Here is a 21,240-nt window from a genome sequence, read left to right as displayed (position 1 = left end):
TCTCTCTCTCTCTCTCTCTCTCTCTCTCTCTCTCTCTCTCTCTCTCCTTTCTTATCTTTCTTTCCTATCTCTTCTGGTAAGAGTTAGGTATATCCTATCTGACTCATTCTGTAAAATCTTTCTCTGATTCATCACTTTGTCTGTCCCTCAATTAGATGTCTCTTTCAAACATTGCTGCTTCCCTCTACGAACGAACTTTATCTTCACTGTTTGGAATTAAAGTTGTATACCAAGAGCATATTTCTAGATTAAAATTCCTCTGTATCTCACCAAATCTCTATGACTCCGAAAGGTTCATTACAGAATAATAAGGGACAAACTTAATTGTTGAGCACATTCTTCAAAGAATTTTTCAAACAAGGTGGATCATGGATCATTTTCAGAGTAAACTAGACAGAGGGATGGAGGGAGTCCAAGCAGGACAATCATGCATAAAGCCTGGCTATATTTCAGTGGCCCATATTTATCAAAGGACATTTTTATGAGTTTAAGCACTGAAGATTCACAGAAGCAGAATTTGAACATGGCATCAGTCACTATCGCTTAGGACTCAAGAGGAATGCCAGGGAATGGCATAGAATGCAGACTGAAAATACTGGACACTCTGGGTTGAAATATGGCCTCCACTAAAATATGGTCTCATCACTAACACTGAAGCTTCACATTTCTGAAAGATGATGTCATAGGACCCACCTAAGAGGAAAGAAAGCAAGAGCGGTGACTTGATAATGAACACACAGTGCTGTGCACACATCCAAATATGTGACTCTTGATTATGTCATTTAACTGACAATAGTGGCCAAAGAGCTAATTTCAAAAAAACAATTAACAATTATAGAAGGGAGTAATTATAGAAATTAAAGCCATCTGAAGTTGGGCTTGGTGTGTGTGTGTGCGTGTGTGTGTGTGTGTGTGTGTGTGTGTGCATTCCATTGCATACCTACCCCTACATATAACTCCACAATGTTCACAAATCATTTCTTCTTAAGTTCCATGAACCTAATCTTGCATATCCCCTACTCCTCTGAAGACATCATCATGGAATTTATAGATTTGACAGCCACCACTTTTCTTTCTCCTCATAGTAGCCCCATTCCAGGTCTGACACTGTTATAGATGTACATTGGTATGGTATGAGAATGCAAAAGCCCTTCAAAGCTCTGGATAGGACAGCCAGGCTTGGGGGAGAACAAAGCAAAGTCAACACAAGGAAAAGTATTGTCCAGAAAACAGAAGGGAAGGTCCTGGAGAAACATTCTTGAGTAATGTTTATCCTACTGTGAACACAAGAAGATAAAACTCCCAAGAGAAGGTAATTACTTTTTTTCTTTCCATACCACCTTCCACAATAGACTTTATTGACAAACTAAAGCATTCTTTTGCCTCTGGATAATTTGAGTAGATCAGAGGGTTTAAAACAACCTGGCCTCCAGTGTTTGATCCAGTGAAGCTTTGTGAGAAGACAGATGAAATGTGAAATATTTAGATTCCAAGGGCAGCTGTGGCTTTGGGATTTACCTGCATATTGTCCAAGAACTCACAATGGATGCCTCCTACCAAGATCAAAGAAAAACATCACCACTACTTACACTGCAAAACTGAATTACTGCAGAAATCAACTCTAGTCCACCAACACTTCATAAGACAAGTGATAATTTCATTGCAAGAAACTTCATTGGGAGAATATTTTTCTAATATTATCTCTAATATGTTTAATGGAGGTAATAGGGTAATGGAGTAGGATTGTCTGTCTTACAATACAGAGAGCTATTTTTTATAATCTGTACACACACACATACACACACACACACAGCAGGAAATTTGGTCATCAACTTGAGGGCAATACAAGATTAGGTTTGTCTTTTCAGTGGCTCTCACATTTCTATGGTCCTTAGACTTCCACAGTATTTAGAAGGGACAATGAAACAGTAACTGACCTTGAGACTCAGCATGTGCCTGTCACTCTGTGCACACTGCCTCTGAACTCCAGAGCAGTGCTGTGTTTGTGTGGTGTCCTCTACTCCACACAAGAGCCAAGCAAGGAACAGAGCTTCATGACAGAGCCAAGGTCACTTACCTGGAAATTAGTGGATAGGTCTCTAGCTCCAGCTCCTCAGAGTCCAAACAAGTATGCCCCTTCACAAGCTCCTGCCTTAGTATCTATTTCTAAAAGCACCCACTCCATCCCTAACTGGACCCACAATGAGTATAAGAACTAATCAGGAGAAAGGCAAAATGTTCAGTGCAGTTGAAGCCATAATGTACCACGCAAATGTTATCCTTTGACAGGAACTTACAGAAAACTCTTGTTCCCAAAACACCCATGGAAAGAGTTACAGAGATAAAGTTTGGAGCTGTGAAGAAAGGATGGACCATCTAAAGACTGCCATATCCAGGGATCCATCCCATAAGCAGCTTCCAAACGCTGACACCATTGCATACACTAGCAAGATTTTGCTGAAAGGACCCAGATATAGCTGTCTCTTGTGAGACAATGCCGGGGCCTAGCAAACACAGAAGTGGATGCTCACAGTCAGCTATTGGATGGATCACAGGGCCCCCAATGGAGGAGCTAGAGAAAGTACCCAAGGAGCTAAAGGGAACTGCAACCCCATAGGTGGATCATTATTATGAACTAACCAGTANCCCAGAGCTCTTGNCTCTAGCTGCATTTGTATCAAAAGATGGCCTAGTCGGCCATCACTGGAAAGAGAGGCCCATTGGACTTGCCAACTTTATATGCTCCAGTACAGGGGAATGCCAGGGCCAAGGGGTGGGGGTGGGTGNGTGGGGGACTGGAGGGGGAGTGTATTGGGGACTTTTTGGATAGCATTGGAAATGTAATTGAGGAAATTACCTAATTAAAAAAAATAACTCTTGTTCCCAACATAGTAACAGTATCAATTGGCATTCCCAATCCTGAATCTACAGAGAGATGTTGGAACTCAGAGGCAATAGGAGATTAGAAAAGTTCACATGGTCCACTACTACACTGCAAAGCATTTAACCTAACAAATTGAAGAATACTGTTAACTTATTTCCAAGTAACTACAGTCACTTAGCCATAATCATCAAAAAAATTAGATGATTTGATACTTTTTTATCATTTTAGCTATTGTTCGTGATCTGAATTTATTATTATTATTATTATATTACTATATGACTTTAATAAATTTGGGACAAATAACAAATTAGAGACATACAAGCATCTGAAACTTTTCTTCCAGAAATCTATGTTCTGGTTTTCTTTAATTTTTCACTTACTATATTTATATGTCTAGGCCCATGTCCCATCACCTCCCACATGGTTCCTATGTTCACTGCCAATTTTTAGGAGTAAATACATGATGTAATTTTTCTCCTAACAAGCTGCTGTGACTGTCAGCAATAAAAATAAATAAGAGTTGAACACAAAGAAAATAATCATGAGACGAGCTTAAGAGGTCCAGTGAGTTTGTCGAGTTTGAAAGGAGTAAGTTTGAGCACAAACCGCACCTCTTCAGTTGCTATCTACAAATGGTTTGGATAGAAAATTAATTAATTCAAAAAAATCTGTATGCACTTGATGAAATTTATTATGCAAAAGCCATGGGGTTCAGCCTGGCTGCACCAAGAAAAGGATTGTTTTTCTACTGGTGGTTTTCATTTTGTCTCTGAACCAGCACATGTTCTGACTCATAGATGCTGGTATCTATTGATTGCTGAATGTTTTTAAAATAGCATTCCCTATATACCACTCTATAGATACAATTTACTCCTTACCACAGACCACTAAGTTTTACCATCTTAATATAAAAAAGAAACTAGGATGAGAGGAATATGCCAGTCCCTACTGGCATGAGGACACTTCCCCTAGGATCAGCTCATACTTCCAAGTAAGAATGAGGCTGGCCACTTTCCATCTCTGTATCCCAGGGTCCAAGACTATTCTGCATGTTTTTTCCCGTCCAGCAATGTTTGACACCATCAAACTGAACAGATTATTATTCAATTTGGGAGAGGGATGAAAAATATATCGCTTCTGCCTCCAAGTCTCAGGTGAGGCTCTCCTTGGGATTTCAGTAGTAAATTTTGTTACAGCTTCAGGCAGAAGAGTTTGAAGTCCCGCCAGCTTACTATAGCAATAAACACTACTGCAGAAGATGTGGTCACATTCATCCTTCTCTATCATTAGAAAAGCAGGAAAGCAATGGCTACTACTAGAACCCTGCAGAAGGAGGGTGTGAGATGAAGATATGTAAATATGAATAAGCTTACCACAGTATTACTTACAATTCTAGAAAAATATCTGGTGATGAAGGAATGACCTAATAAATCTTAAGGGAGCTGTTTAATAGAATCCTATGTGGCCATTGTGAATCATTTTCCTCAATATTTTGTGATTTTTGGCATAAATGCTTTTAAGTAGGCCATAGCGTACGTAATGAACAATGGACAGACTATAAAAAAACAAAACAGCTCACTGTATTGTAAGACAGACACTCCTACTTCATTACCCTAGAAGCCGTGCAATGGATGTTCTTACATGCTCACTTTTATATAAATAGTCATTATTTTAGGCCAGCAAGATAGCTCAACTGGTAAACATGTTTTAACAGGGACCCTGATATCCTGAGTTCAGTGCAGTGCCCAGAACATTACACATGACAAGAGAGAATGGACTACTACAAGCTCACAAATGGTACCCCTGACCTCCACATTTCTCTCTCTCTCCCTCCCCTCTCTCCCCCGCCTCTTGTTGACATACACACGCACACACTTAGCCAATTAGTTTAAAAATAGATAGTCATTATCATATCCTGAGATACAAGCAAGCTGCTTGGACGATAAATGAGAAAAGTTGAGACAAATTATGTACAGATGATTTTCTTGTGACCTCAATACAAAACTACATATGCAGAAAATGCAAGAAAGAAAAATTTAAATGTTAGCAGTGGTTCTTGTTCAGTAATTAGATTGAAGGTGATATTCAGTTTCTATTTGAGTGAAAAACTGTATTATGAAATTAAATAATTACCAGGAAAAAATATTCCTTGAGAATGAAATAGAACTCAGCTAATTGAAACATGATTCTTCCTAGTTGTTAGACACTGGGGTTGGTTTTCTGGTCTCTGATGGGAAAGAGCTGAACAAGTTGCCTAAGAGGTTAGGCTGTTGCACAGGACTGTGTTTAAATAAATTCCTATTAGGACATAGATTATCATGACATACTTCTTAAATTTTAATATTATTTTATTGTTAAGATTATGATATAATTACATTTCTCTCTTACCTTTTCTCCCTTCAAATACTCCCGTATACACCTTCTCTCTCTCCTTCAATTTCATTACATATTTTCCACTAATTGTTATTGTATGCATATATGTAATTTATATCATATATTTCCTTAAAAAATAACCTTTCCAGTCCATACAATGGTAGTTATGGTTATATTTTCATGGCTGACTGTTTAGCACTGGCCAATCAATTTGTGTGCTCCTCCCTGTAGAAGACCACCTCCCCTCCTCCCAGTTTCCACAGTTGCCAATAGTTCTTCGTGTATTGTTGAGGCCCTAAGGGTTTTTTTCCTGGCCACTTTAGCATGTCAATTGGTGTCATCATTGCTCAGCTGATTTATTGAGTCAGTCATGTTAATGAGACCTTACAGATGTTACTAGGAGACACAATTGCACAGCAAATTTCCTGATCCTCTGGCTCTATAATTTTTCTATCTCCTCTTCTGAAATGTTCCCTGAGCTTTGGGTACAGGAAGGCTCTATAGCTGTATCCATTGGGACTGGGCTCAACAACTCTGCATTTTGTTTGGTTGTGGCTTTCTGTAGAGCACTACATCTGTTATAAAGAGAAATTTCCTCTGTGAGAGGTGAATAGTATGTTTATTTGTGAGTATGAGGATAAGGTAAGCATTTAAAGATTATTAGGGATTATGTTGGTTCAGTAAATTAGTGGTTGTATATTCCCCTTTGACAACTATGACGTCACTAGTACTGTGTAGTTAGCGAGGTTTCCAGTACTCGCCATGGTATCTCTCTTGTGGACAGGTCTTTTTTTTTTTTTATTTATTTTTTAATTACATATTTTCTTCATTTACATTTCAAACACTATCCCAAAAGTTCCCAGACCCCCCCACACACTCCTCTACCCACTCACTCCCACTTCTTGGCCCTGGCGTTCCCCTGCACTGAGGCAGATAAAGGTTGCAAGACCAAGGGGCCTCTCTTTCCAATGATGGCCGACCAGGCCATCTTCTGATATGTATGCAGCTAGAGACACGAGCTCTGGGGGTACTGGTTAGTTCATATTGTTGTTCCACCTATAGGATTGCAGACCCCTTTAGCTCCTTGGGTACTTTCTCTAGCTCCTCCATTGGGGGCCCTGTGTTCCATCCAATAGCTGACTGTGAGCATCCACTTCGGTGTTTGCCAGGCTCTGGCATAGCCTCACAAGAGACAGCTATATCAGGGTCCTTTCAGCAAAATATTGCTGGCGTATGCAATGGTGTCAGCATTTGGAGGCTGATTATGGGATGGATCCCCAGGTATGGCAGTCTCTAGATGGTCCAGCCTTTCGTCTCAGCTTGTTGGATAGGTCTTAAACCAACAAGGTGTTGGTTACCTCCAAGGTATGTGACTACTCACTATTCACGCTTAGGGTCATCGTGCCATGAAGGTCATTGATGCAGCTCATAGATATCATAACTAGTTAGAATTGTTTGTTGCCTCCCTCCTTTGGAAGCATTCATTGTGCCTTTTGGTACCATTGGATGCTATTTTCTTTATTTTTGTCTTTTTAAATGCACAATGGATACTGTTCTTGAAAGCTCAGAAGCACACAACACAAGGCCACTTGCAATGTGGCTTTTCCTCTTTGTCACTGTGACTCAGTTCCCAAGATACTACTTTTATCACATTCTAGACTATTTGTTTTCCAGTTTTGTATAAAACACTAGAAGGTGATGCTGAAAATTGCAAAATCACAATAGCAGGAAGTACACTGACCAAGTGGCAGAATGTTCTAGAATCATAATTAAAATTCTGAAACTCAAATGAATGCCAGGAGTATAGTGATAGCGTTTTCTGCATTTTGCTTAATATAACAGAGGGGAAGTGTGTCTGTTTGCCTCTGTTTTCTGAAGAGACTGGAAAATATATTGGTGTGGGCATATAGATATGAAGAAAGACTTAACTCTCAATAATCCTTGGATATATGATAAGATTTGCTGGGTTCATTTTCACTCTGCCCTTCCTCCTAATATTTCATTCTTCTGTTGAGTATTTATTGTGAAAACATATAAGCATTTGCTAGACAGCAGGGTGTATAAGACCTAGAAGAACTGAAACAAGAACTAAATAGAAAACAAATGGAAAGAAATTCAACAAAGTAATTGACAATATGATTTATCTGGGAGACGAGAAGCCTAAAAACTTTCCTAATCAGAAAATCTTCCCTCTTGGGAAGTCAGTTTTCTCAGAAGGAGCTGGAAACTGGAACACATGTTTGAGTCACTGCTGGTAAAAGCCTGGTCCTCCATCCGAGCTGAGGCTCCAGCTCTGCTCCATTACTGCTGTGTGAAGTACATTCCATAGCCAAGTTGCCCAAGTTGAAAGAAATTATAAAAATTTGAGTTGGGGGACGTTAGTAGAGATTGGAAGCAATTACTGTGGCTTAAACCTACATGGTAATGAAGTTTGCAAACCCAAGGTTCTACACTTCTTTTTCCATTATCCAGAAACACATGATTTTTCCTGGAAAGAAAATCCCTGTGACAATGGAATATCTTTTTAAAAATCTACTCTATTAGCCAAAATGGAGAATTTAGGAGCCATCAGCACCCCGAAGGGACAATTTTTCAAATCTTGTCATTCATTTATTGCCTTTAATACAGTTAAATAAAGGTATTCCGTGTACTCACTATTAACTTTTAGGTGCCTCGTGGTTGCTGTGCTTAGTAGTTATTTATGAGTTTGTTTCTTCTAGTTCATAGCTTCCATTGTCCCAAGAAGATTTATTTTAGCAACATCTTCACTAACTTTTTCAGAGAAAGAATATCATTGCCTTATGGTTTGGTATGATCACAAAATATGCTGGAACAAGAGTCAAGGTTATACTGTAGTGTGAATCTCTACTGGTGACTATAAGGTTACACATACCACTAAGCTCCTTTAAGACTCATTTTTTCTGTCTGTCAAATGGGAATGTAACTTCTTCTGAAGTATCACATGCCATACACATATCAGACAGAATTCAAAAACAAAAAACAAAAAACCTTGCAACAGTTTCTTGCCTTCCTCTATGTTTCTATTTCCTCACCTGGTGTCATTTGTATGATTAACATCAATTGTCTAGGGTAGACCATGAAATTGATTTGAAACTCAGGTGGAATTATTATGAAATACCAGATAGGATGGATTATCCATGTCTACTCTGGTTAAAGGACAAAGTGTGATTACATGTAAGCTGATTATCTAGTAGCCTTCCCTCCCATAATGAAAAAGTTTATCGGTTTGAACATGGCCTATGCTCTTTACCTATGCTTATTAACTAACTTGGATATAATTAAGGTAGCCTACATTAGGACCTTTTTTTTTTTTTTTTTTTTCAGAAATTTAAAGCAGTTGTAATAAATTTCAGATACAAGGTGGTAAGTTCCTCTTTCAGGGATTCTTACTCACAGAGGTACAGAATTTGTTTGCCAACCTCAGGCTAGCGAGGCTCTAATTCCAATGCTGGTGTTTGATTGTTTGCCAATACAGATAGCCCTGTGGACTTTCATTGCCTTGTAGGCGCTTAAAGATTCAGGTTAAGATCCTGGTTATCTTATTTCTTTAAAACATTCCACACTTCCTCCTTCACTCTCAGTTTCCTAGGAGGGAAACAGGCAGCAATGTGCTGAGATGAGAAGAGATGTACTCCGTAATTCAATTGTTTGAAGCATAGCTATAAAAACAGCTGCAGAAATTAAACCTATCGAGTATCACACTTACTCTGATTGAGACAGAGATTTTAGTATTTACTCCCATTTCTAGTTTTTTAACTTTTATTACAAAAATAAAATATTTTGGAAAATATTTTTAATTGCCGATATATATTGCAATTGCAATTTTGTACAAGTGATTACAATTACACATCTTCAGGTTTCACCTATCTACACATACTCAAGGGCTTTCAGTGGTATGTAAATTTCAGACATGTTTAATTTTAAGTTCAAACCACTTATAAAGTATTGTAAGCATTTCCCCATACTTTCTATCTCTACTATATAGAAAAGAAGCCATTTAAATTGCATTTGTCATTGCTTTAAGGACAATCATTGATTATCCATTTAATATTTGTAAATGCATTCATTGTTTCATTTTTAAATTGAATACCATAAACTTCAAGTCCATCTAGTCTTGAAGAGGAGGAGTAAGGCCACATTTGATCTAGAGTTAGATTTGTTTTCTATCTATAAAGCATTGGGTAGTTTTATCATAAGGGGCTGGGGGCTTGGAGGATTCTATAGAACAAAGGGCCTAGCATCTCTCAGGTTTGTGATAACAGAAGGTATTTCCCATTTATGCTATGAACATGACATTGCTTCTTCACCTTTAAGTAGGAGACCAGCTCAGGGGTTGATGACTGGTTGGCATTGCATTCTAATGGTCTTCCAGTGGGAAGAAAGAAAAATAGTGGACAAAGGACGGATATGTCCCCTTCCCACATGACTGTTTCTGGAAAAAGTGGGAGATGACTAGTTGATCATATTGTGGGGCACCTCCAGGACAGAAAGCTTAGTATTTGTTCAATAGTAACAGGATATTTTTGATTATGAAAATGGTTCTCCATTTTCTTCTAACATGAAACCATTTCCTTGGTCCTTTCTATTTTTTTTTAATTTTTAATATTTTTATTACATATTTTCCTCAATTACATTTCCAATGCTATCCCAAAAGTCCCCCATAGCGCCCCCCCCACTTCCCTACCCACCCATTCCCATTCTTTTGGCCCTGGCATTCCCCTATATTGGGGCATATAAAGTTTGCAAGTCCAATGGGCCCCTCTTTCCATTGATGGCCGACTAGGCCATCTTTCGATACATATGCAGCTAGAGACAAGAGCTCCGGGGTTCTGGTTAGTACATCATGTTGTTCCAACAATAGGGTTGCAGATCCCTTTAGCTCCTTGGGTACTTTCTCTAGCTTCTCCATTGGGAGCCCTGTGATACATCCAATAGCTGACTGTGAACATCCACTCCTGTGTTTGCTAGGCCCCGGCATCGTCTCACAAGAGACAGCTATATTTGGGTCCTTTCAGCAAAATCTTGCTAGTGTATGCAATGGTGTCAGCGTTTAGAAGCTGATTATGGGAAGGATCCCTGGATACGGCAGTCTCTAAATGGTCCATCCTTTCATCACAGCTACGAACTTTGTAACTCCTTCCCTGGGTGTTTTGTTCCCAATTCTAAGAAGGGGCACAGTGTCCACACTTTGGTCTTCATTCTTCTTGAGTTTCATGCGTTTAGCAAATTGTATCTTATATCTTGGGTATCCTAAGTTTTGGGCTAATATCCACTTATCAGTGAATACATATTGTGTGAGTTCTTTTGTGATTGTGTTACCTCACTCAAGATGATGCCCTCCAGGTCCATCCATTTGGCTAGGAATTTCATAAATTCATTCTTTTTAATAGCTGAGTAGTACTCCATTGTGTAAATGTACCATAATTTCTGTATCCATTCCTCTGTTGAGGGACATCTGGGTTCTTTCCAGCTTCTGGCTATTATAAATAGGGCTGCTATGAACATAGTGGAGCATGTGTCCTTTTTACCGGTTGGGACATCTTCTGGATATATGCCCAGGAGAGGTATTGCTGGATCCTCTGGTAGTACTACTACCGGTCCTTTCTATTTTTAAGATAACGATAAACTGGAAATTTGAGCACTAGTGAAAGTGAAGAGAAGATAATACAGTTAGTTTATTTTTGAGTCCCAGTTTTGGCTACTTGCAAACAACATTATGTATTCTGGGTCCTAGAATTCAGAATGAGTCCAGATTCTTACATCCCACTCCAGGTAAAGCAATAACATGTAAGTCATGAGACCTTTATGCAATCTGAGAAATAAGGCTAACAAAAGAAAAAAATTAAAGGGCAAAAATGCCTTAGCAGTAGACTACTTCATCAGTGAGTGTACCCAAGAGCATGCATGGCCTGAAGGCATACCACCATGAGTGGGATGCTGCCAAATACCATCAAATCCACAAGGTAAGACAGGTTTGATCTGCACAGAGAAGACGTCACTGGAACACCCAGGCATTTCAGAGAGTATGTAGATCATGAGTTCACACATTCTTAATAGCACATAAAATGCTTTTGTTAAGTTGCCTTGGCCAGTATTGTCTCCTGTTTATTACTGAGTTTGTCTTGCCCTTTGTTGCATTAAGGTAGAGTAGGTGGACTTCTGAAAATACTTAGACCCTTGCCTTCATGTGTTTAAATAATGTAAGGCATTAATTTTATTCAGACAACACTGAGCCCAACTCACTTGGGGAAATGTGTCTCAAAGTGTAATTTATCATCCAGGGCCTGTCCACTAGTCCCTTACTCCCTGGAAGTAAATTAGGCTTCTTGAAAGGTACATTAAACTCTTCCTAATACTAGGTGCCATCTAGGACTACAGGACTATAATTTACTCAATAATACCTTGGTGACCTCAAGAAGTTTATGTTGTTTAGAAAGTTTTTAATTTTCTTCTACAAGGTAATTTATACACCTGGAGGTTAGGTGTGCTTATAAATATGTTTCTAGAGAGGCACCAATTATTGGATGGAATAATTGATATTAAATTGTCATGCCACTACAGAAAGTAAGTATTCACAAATGTATCGTCTTGCTTATTCATGAGATAAATGCATAGCTCACTTAGCAATTCTTGCTTTGTTTCTTATTTTACTTATTCATAATGTTAAAGATTTTCAGATCTACATAAAAACATTTTTGTTGATAAAAGATAGTTATCCAATGTTAAAATGAAGTGCCAAACAAATTTTCTTCCTTCTATCCATATCAAAGTTTTCCCCACATTAAGTAAATTGGTTGTTGAGACTTGGTGTCTACAACTTCAGCTACTTATCTCCTTTGTTAAACTAAATCAAGGGCCTGGAAAGATGGCTTATTAATTAAGAGTGCTTACTGTGCTTGCAAAGGACTTTGATTCAGTTTTCAGTACCAATAGTAGGTGTCTCACAACTACCTGTAACTCCAGTTACAGGGGATCCAACATTGTTTTCCAGTCTTTATGGGCACCTGCACACAAACTCATGCAAGCACAGGCACACATGCGCACGCACACACACACATACACAAACACATATACACACTCACACATAAGAGTAAATAAATAGGGATTGGGGAGTTAGCTCAGTTGTAGAGTGCTTGCCCAGCAAGTGCAAGGCCCTGGGTTGGGTCCTCAACTCTGGGTGGGGTGGGGTGGGGGAGACAAAATGAGTAAATAAATAATTTTAATAAATCAAATTAAGGTTTTTCAACTAAATAACTGTAATATACATTGGGTTTTACTTTCATTTGGAAAAGTGATACTTAACAATTGTAAGATGTAATGCTTTTTCACATCTTAATATCTCTAAAATCAGGATATATATTGTAACTGATGGACAGCTTAACTTTTGGGCACTATTCTTCTCTATGATTTTCACAAATTATAGCTTCCTTTATATTTCAGAATACAGGCAAATTATTTTGAAGCATTAAGAGTAATAGTCTGAGAAGACTAGAGAATGATTTCTTGACATTTATGATGTAGAAATTTATATTTTTATATCCACTTCATTAGAACTGTCCCTCTAAAGAGGGGTTAATCTTCACCAACCAAGTTTTTTAAATCTTTCAAAGTGAACACACACTCACTGAGCATTTTATAGGCCTGGGACCTATGATGAATTTTAGGGAAAAAATATATATCCTAAGAAGCAGTAGAATATTTATTTACAAATTAACAAAAATAACTAAAGATGATCATTACCACTCCCCAAGCAAAAAAAAAAAAAAAAAAAAGTGTGAATGGTCTCTCAACAACAAAGCTTAGCTATAGCAGGGCTGACCAAACAGAAGTCATGTTTATAACTGTCATATTTTATTTTGTCAGAGATTATGCCTTGGCATGCCCTTTTCAGTAAAGCTTCTATCGACACCCATTCTGCCTCTGTTGCATGTCCTACTGACACTGTTGCCGTAACATGCAAGTTCATATCTGAATTCCAACAGATAAGGTAGGTAATTAGAAGAACTGCAAACAGAACATAATTTCTGTGTAACAAAAAATAGAATTTCTAACACTACGTCTCTGATGTTATCCTGAATGATGAGATAGTTGTATAATTAGTTTATATACTTTTAGTACCAAATAATAATAAACTGAATAGCTATCTTCATTCTATGAGCAAACTGCAATGCCTTATAAAGTTTTCCTGTTGTGCTGTTCTAAAGTATCCACACACAGCTGGAAGCCCCACTTATAACTTACAAAATGAGAAAATTGGAAAATATGATGCCATTTCACCAAGTGCCCTAGTTAGAGCAATTTGCAGGATTGTTTTCTATTAAAATGTAAACCATTTATGTAATTAAGTAAAAACAGACTATTCAAGTAGAATATAGGGACTATCATTTGAATTCAAGTTGAGAAGTTAAACAAATTTACAAGAATTTTTATATGTGCATATACTGTTATATATGGACTCAATCTTCCATATCAGAGGAACTAAAGAAATGAATGTTCTGAGATCATCTACAATGTTCCTGTGCATCTGAAATGAGATTTACTTATATATTCAAAGTATATTCATGATCTGAACATTTAAGTAATATCTCCTCATTCACAAATCATGTACATCATCATGGTTACATGACGGTGTCTCTCTGATACAATCTTTATACTTGCAGAAACAATGAACATGACCAAGAAAGCTCTAGCTTCATTAGAAGTAGAAGAGAATGAAACTCCATTACTTTTTCTTTAGGGTTTACTTTCAATGATTACTCTGTTTGTATCTAGTGTTACTACTCAGACTCTGAACCAATAAGTCTGAAGAATACAATTTGTGCCTTCTTTCCTACTTATGGCTTCCATAAAATCCAGCAATTGATGACTGTTTTTATTCCTCTGGTGCCACATCCATATGATAATGGTAATATTTATCTTTACAGTTATTTATACAACTGAGTGAGTTATTATGTGTGGGATACTTACACAAAAGATGTATTTCTTCATTGGTTGCTTAAAATGTGTCTGTAGCAGTTGAAGACAAGCTTAGCCTTTTAGTTCTGTTTAACAAGAATGTATTTAACAGATTAGCTTTAATTTTTTAGTAAGGTTCATAAATAATGCTACAGTTTGAATGTGATTTTCCCTTCTAAAATTCACACTGAAATTTAATCCTCATTATGAAATATGAAGAGATGGGGCAAGGTAGAACCTCTGAGATGCCTTTAGAGCTCTGCCCTCCTGACTAGCTCATCATTCAAGGGATTAACATATTATCTCAAGAGCAGGTCTGCTATCAATTCCAGTTTGGCTATGTTTCTCTTAGGCTTCCTGCTCCATGTGGAGCCCTGTGCCAGCTGGGAGCTCTAGCTGCAAGAAGATCATCACCAGATGGGTACTCCCAACATTGAATCAGAAGTATGAGCTAAAAGAAATCCATTTTCTTTATACTTTACCAAGTCTGTGGTATTGTGATATGAGCAACAGAAAACAGATTAAGACACATAAATTTCAAATGCATTCAGTAGTTCTATTGAATAAATTTTGTTAAATAATGTGATAGAGCCAAAGAAAAGGCAAAGTATTCAGGGTCGTGCATCAGTGTGTTTACAGAGCACGAAGCATCAGTACTCACATGGAAGATTCCTCAGACTGCTCACACTACGCAAGTCTTATAAAGAAACCTGTGTCTTCTTGTGATGAAGCAATAATGTGGCAAATTAGTTACAACAGAGAGTCTTGAACCAACTACCAAGAAACTTCTAGAAGTTGATTTTAAAATGCTCAAAAAAATTGAAACAGTAGCCATAAAATGATTCAAGGAGAGAAAAGCTATACAAAGACAAATTAACACCCAGAAAACTTTCAAGATACCTGGGATACAAGAAGAAGCTAATATGTCTGGCATGAGTAGTTTCAAAAAAGGATTTTGGCCACCTTATTAATTTGATTTGTTAAAAGACAAAGTAGAAATCACATTGTCTTTATCACAGAAGAGATATTATCAGAGACCAATTTTTCATAGTTCTTGAGTCGGGGTCATTGGGTCTTTGAATTAAAGCCAAAGACTTTTGTTTGAAGCCAAAGGTCCACGAAGCATGGGAGATTTATTTTCCTGATAAGGAAATGTGTGAATTTTCTAAAGGGAGAGAAAATGTGACCCAAGACTTTGAGGGTTGTGAAAGGGGCCTTTATCACAGCTCTCACCAGCTCTTGTGCCTTTTATTCACGTTTGCCTCTACCACCACCAAGTCTTCCTCTGATTCACGCAGAGCAGATGGTCTTTCCCATTTGGTAATTTAGAATTTAGAATAACAACTCTATCCAAACAGGCATATCGGCAACCCTCCCCCAAAGGTTTTTTTCTTTCATGTGAAAAGAAATTTTGTACCGCTGTTAGGAGAATATCGTGTTCTCTATTTCAGCACACAAACTATCTGAAATGCCTCCAATCTGCAGGTCTTCCATACTCAGGGAAACGGTTATAAGAAGCACTGCCTAAATCTATGACTATCCACAACCACCTTGTCATAGAAATCCATGTTCAAAACTATTGCCTAGTATCAGCATCCTTGATAATGACTAGTTCATTGACTATGCACACTTCTCAAATGAAAATTTCCTTTCCTCACTATTGCTTGGTTATTTAAAGTAAAAAGAAAAATGTTCATTAAAATCTAGGCAGGATTTAAAGAAGTAAAAATGCTAAATTGTTTGCTTTCTCCTAGAAATTGCTTACTATCAGGACTTCTTTGATGATTTTATTTTATTTTATTTTATTTTATTTTATTTTATTTTATTTTTTTGTGAGACAAGGTCTTACAATCTATCCCTGGCTGGCCTGGAATTTCCTGAATCAGGATATTTTTGAGTGTTGTGATCATAAAAAGAGAAAGAGCCATAAGAATATGTTCTGGCAGGGTGTTGGGGGAGGGGTGCCGCAGCGGGCCCATGCTGAGGCATCCCTTCCCCCTGAGGGACCAGACACATAATGGAATAGTATAGAATAGAGTGTATTTAGGTCGTGGGGAGGGGAGTTAAGAGAGTAGTAGAGGCAAAGAAAGGCAGAGAGAAGGAGATAGTAGGTAGGCTGGCCAGAACCACGTGGAGAGAGGGGAGAAAGGAACGGGGAGAGAGGGGGTGCAAGGGGGCTAGAGGCAAAAGAGAGAAGTGAGAGAGTGGATGGGTCAAACAGCCCCTTTTATACTGGGCCAAGCCTACCCAGCTATTGCCAGGTAAATGTGGGGCAGAGCATACCCAGCTGCTGCCAGGAACTGTGGGGGTGGAATTTAGACAGAATATGAACACTGAGATCAGCTATCTGCCCACCTCAGCCTCCTGAATGCAGGGATTAGAGGTTTGAGCAACCTCTAATGGTTCAGTGATTTAGAGTTCTTACTACCTATGCAGATGACCCAGTTTTGAATTCCAACACCTACATAACAGCTCACAGTCGACTGTAATTCCAGTTCCAGGGGTTCAAACATCCTCTTCTGACCTCCTTTGGCTTCTATGCAACCCATATGACAAGCATACACACACTTTGGTACAAACACATAAACGCTAAACCATTGAACACAGATATCTTTTTGTTTGTTTGTTTGTTTGTTTTGAGTTTTGAGTTTTGAGTTTTATGAGGCACCTTTATTGGCAAGTAGTAAGTGAATGGCTGAGAGGTCCCTCTGATCCCTCCTCTCCCAGGAGATAGGAATGAGAGTCCACCTTCAGCATCCCCAGCTATGGCGCCACTTACAGTTCTGCGTCAGAGGACCTGGCTTCCCAGTTATGGCTTATCCATACACTGGACCCCTATCAAGGAGTATTTTAAGAGGTGTAGTCCACCATACCCAATTGATAATTTTTTTCCAAAAATATGTAAAGAATGAAAGATGGTAATGAAAGTCAGAATACAGAGTTATAGAAGAAGCTGTGTGGGAGAGAGATATGAAGAGATTTGCCTGTTTCAAATGCATTTTTAAAAAAGATTTATTGATTTGGTGTACACATATGGGTACACACTAGCTGTCCTCAGACACACCAGAAGAGGGCATCGGATCCCATTTCAGATGGTTGTGAGCCACCATGTGTTTGCTGGGAACGGAACTCCAAACCTCTAGAAGAGGTTTGGTGCTCTTAACCTCTGAGCCATCTCTCCTCCCCCATCAAAATGCAATTTTAAGAATGGGGGAAATATATATGGATCATCAAGCTGGAGGTGGTGGGGCATGCCTTTAATACTGGTACTCAGATGGCAGAGGCAGGTAGCCAAGGCAGCCTTGAATTCTATATAACAAGCTCCAGGCCAGCCAAGGCTACATAGTGAGACTGTATGTGAAAACAGTGGTTGGGGGAGGGAAGAAATCATCAAGGTTTAAGTTTTCTTCATAGGGAATAGATACTGCCATCTCTTTATGTGTTTCCCCACAGGAACTGAACCATATGGAGCCTCAGGTGTTATATGCGATATAAATTTATGTATAAGCAAAGCATGCATGTATGTGTATATATGTACATAGGTTTCTCTGAAGGCCAAGCTCTTGTTTATTTTCACACTCTGTACAACTCCAAGCATAATGTAAGACTCTGCACATGGCAGGCACTCAATACTCACTGACGCCAAAGAAGAATGGCTCCACATTTGTGTTCATTAAGGTGTACATATTGTAAAATATTGGTAAGAGCTGAAGACTGGGTGGTGTTGAAAGTGACAGTGAAATTCTGGGCTTGTTAGGCAGTAGTTTTGGGATCCTTGATAAGCCTTGTGCATAGCCTGGCCATCAAATGCAATTGACGAGACTAAGACTTCTTCCTTGACCCTGAAAAAGTCGACTACTTTCAACTCACACATTCCTAGGTGGTTTTATCTAGCAGTGATGGATTAAGCACCATTCAGCCAAAAATTCCTTCAGCTCTGCTCTGAGATTCTTTAAGATTCTGTCTGGTTTAATATTGTTTTTATAGCTGTAAGATAAACAGCTGAGAGAATACTCTCAAAGAAGAGTGATAGGAAGCCCTTGTTTACAGCTCCTGTCATGGCTGTTTAAATTATTTGAGATGATAAAGTGGTCCCACAATAGTAATAGCCCCATTCTTATATGTTCTAGGTCACTTAGCATACTTTTTTATCTTGTGCTTGCAATAACCCAAGACAGTAACTCTCTTACTCAACACTTCTTAGAATGCCTGTAATGATCCCCCGTGGAAAGAGTCAGTTGCGACTGGGGACTCAGGTGAAGCCCACCCCTTCCTTGGGTCATAATTTGTGGTGCTACAAGAAAGATTTTGTGCAAATTTGCATTTATAGTTTGAGCTTATAATATACTGCTGCAAGTGGGCTCTTTGAATGGAAAGAAGAGGGTTAAAAAAAGTACTATCTACTTTCAGTGGAAGATTTCTTTATTCATTTTTCAGCTAGATCTGTTAGAGATGGTTTTGCCCTGTAAGTAGACAATATTTCTGGTTCATAAAAAGATGGAAATTATAAAATGTGCTAATTGAATCTATTAATACCCTTTCTCCAGCTAAATGAGTTATAGTTCATCCAGATCAATACAATATAATCATAAAGTCAAACTAATATATAAATATATTAATACACCCATATCAATCCCACTGTTGCAGCATTAGGAAGACAGAATTAGTTTCAATGTTTTAAAAAGACAAAAAATTAGTAATAATAATTAATAATAATACTAGTAATAGTAACAGCATGAAGACCTTCTTCCCATAGCATTAATGGGTTTTTGGTTGGTTGGTTGTTTTATTTGTTGTTGTTGTTTTGGTTTGGTTTGGGTTTTTTTGTTTTGTTTTTTTGAGACAGGATTTCTCTGTGTAGCCCTGGCTGTCCTGTAACTCACTCTGTAGAACAGGCTGGCCTAGAACTCAGAAATCCACTGCCTCTGCCTCCCAAGTGCTGGGATTAAAGGCGTGCACCACCACTGCCTCGTGCATTAATGGTTTTTAAATTCATATAAAATAATTTGGTAGGTATTGCTTAATGACAGTATCTCTTTCAGATGGAAAATCAAATAGCTAATTATAGCAAAATGAAGAGCATTCTGAAACAATTTATTATTTCTAATCAATTATGCAGTTAAGCGTTTATATGGATTAAAGTGATCTTAAACAATAACTGTTACTTTAGTTTATGCTTTTTCCAGTTCTAATATGCAAGTTACTCTGGAAACAGACTGATTAGCTATGATGGATATAACAGTCTCCTTCCCCGTACAAGGTCCCCATGAGTCGCAAAGCCTGACCTCAAAGATAGCAACCAGAATTCCAAAGGAAAATAACTGTAAAAGCACTTGGTGATACACTGGCGTCAGACACAAAAATACAATGATATCTGCAAAGCTTCAGGGACTAATTAAGATTTTAATGTGGTCTCATCATTAGGAAAATATTAAAAATTGTGATTCAAGAGGCCCTGGGTTTCACAAATTAAAACAAAACAACAGAGGCCATTTGTTAAAGTATCTTAGGACTGAAGATTAATAAAAAAAAAAAACTTTAATTAATATATGCTGAATCATATTTTATCATTACCAGAGAGATTCATTAGGAAAATTAAGACTGCTGTGAACTGCCCACATTCCCAATTCTTTTTTTTTTTTAAGTGAGGTCAAAAGGTAAAATATGGCAGCTGAGCAAGAGTAAGAAAACAAACTGTAAATTACTTCTGCAGAAGGACGTGTTTAGTCAGATATTGCAAGGGTTTTGATTTTCATTGTTCATTGTAGGTTGACACCCTTGCTTAGTAACTGCATTTAAGCAATACTAACCTGGGTTGTGGGATTTTTCCACTTCAAATAAGAGGCTAGGACTCAGAGCTTCACAGTTACTGAGAGGAGGAGACTAATAATGTAAGCCACTGCCATTAGACATGTACAATCTGCACCAAGATGCAGAATAAAGAAGTCAGTCTTAATTCTGGGGGAAAGGTGGAGAAAAGGCTCAACATCCCTTTCCATTTATGTTGACAGCATTTAGAAATGAAATGAAAGAGGGATGCATAGAAGTCAAGATCTGTTTCTCATTATGCTGAATTTTAAGGAAAGAAACATACTGGCCTGACATGAGGTACTGATTGTCATATCACTGAGTACAAACTGAATTTCCTTAGCGTGGGTACTAGAAGCACACCGCTCTTCCAATAATACTCTTTCATCACTTACATAGACCTTAAATTCTTGCATTGCTTCCAGCATTAATACTTATGTGACTTAATTTAATCTTATTTATTTTGTTTATTATTGTTGTTAATGTGTATGTGTGCCAGCTGTTCTGTATGTTCACAATGTGCTTATAGTGGCAATAGAGGCCAGAATAGGGTGTTAGATTCCCTGGAACTAGGATTATCTATGGTCATCAGCCACCTAACATGGGTGCTAGGAACTGAACCTAGGTCCTCAACAAGACTAGTATGTTCCCTTAACCACTGAGTTATCTCTCCAGTCCCTGAAATTTATTTTTTTAATGAGTAAGAGATAGTTCGTTATGGAGCCAAATATGAGTAACCATGTTGCCTGGGAAGAGATGGGCATCCCAGTGATCTACTATAGATTCCAATGATATAGTAATTTTATAAATTCTGTGTAGTAAAATAATAAAATAAGGTCATAAATCAGGTCACTTTTCAAATTCATAGAGGGTACATCACGTAGGTGAGTTATAGTAAGAGAAAAAAAATTTTACTAAATATCTTAGATGCTATCTGACAGCATTCTTAGACACTTGATTGGTAGAAAACTAGAATTTGTTACATTAAAACATCCTGAAAGGTTTTTATTGTCTCTACGGGATCTTAATTTAGGACCAACATAGATGAGCAAGGAGTAGACAAATTATAATTGTAAAAAGGATAGATTGTAACTAACCTCTAGTCCTGCGCATTCCATCCTCTGCACACTGCTGATTTCTAACCAATCAGACTTTAAGTGTTCTATTTTTTATTTTGCAGTTCCCCAGGTTGGTGGAGA

The sequence above is a fragment of the Mus caroli genome, chromosome 4, assembly GCF_900094665.2.
Source record: "Mus caroli chromosome 4, CAROLI_EIJ_v1.1, whole genome shotgun sequence".
Classification (NCBI taxonomy): domain Eukaryota; kingdom Metazoa; phylum Chordata; class Mammalia; order Rodentia; family Muridae; genus Mus; species Mus caroli.
This window is presented reverse-complemented; position numbering follows the sequence as displayed.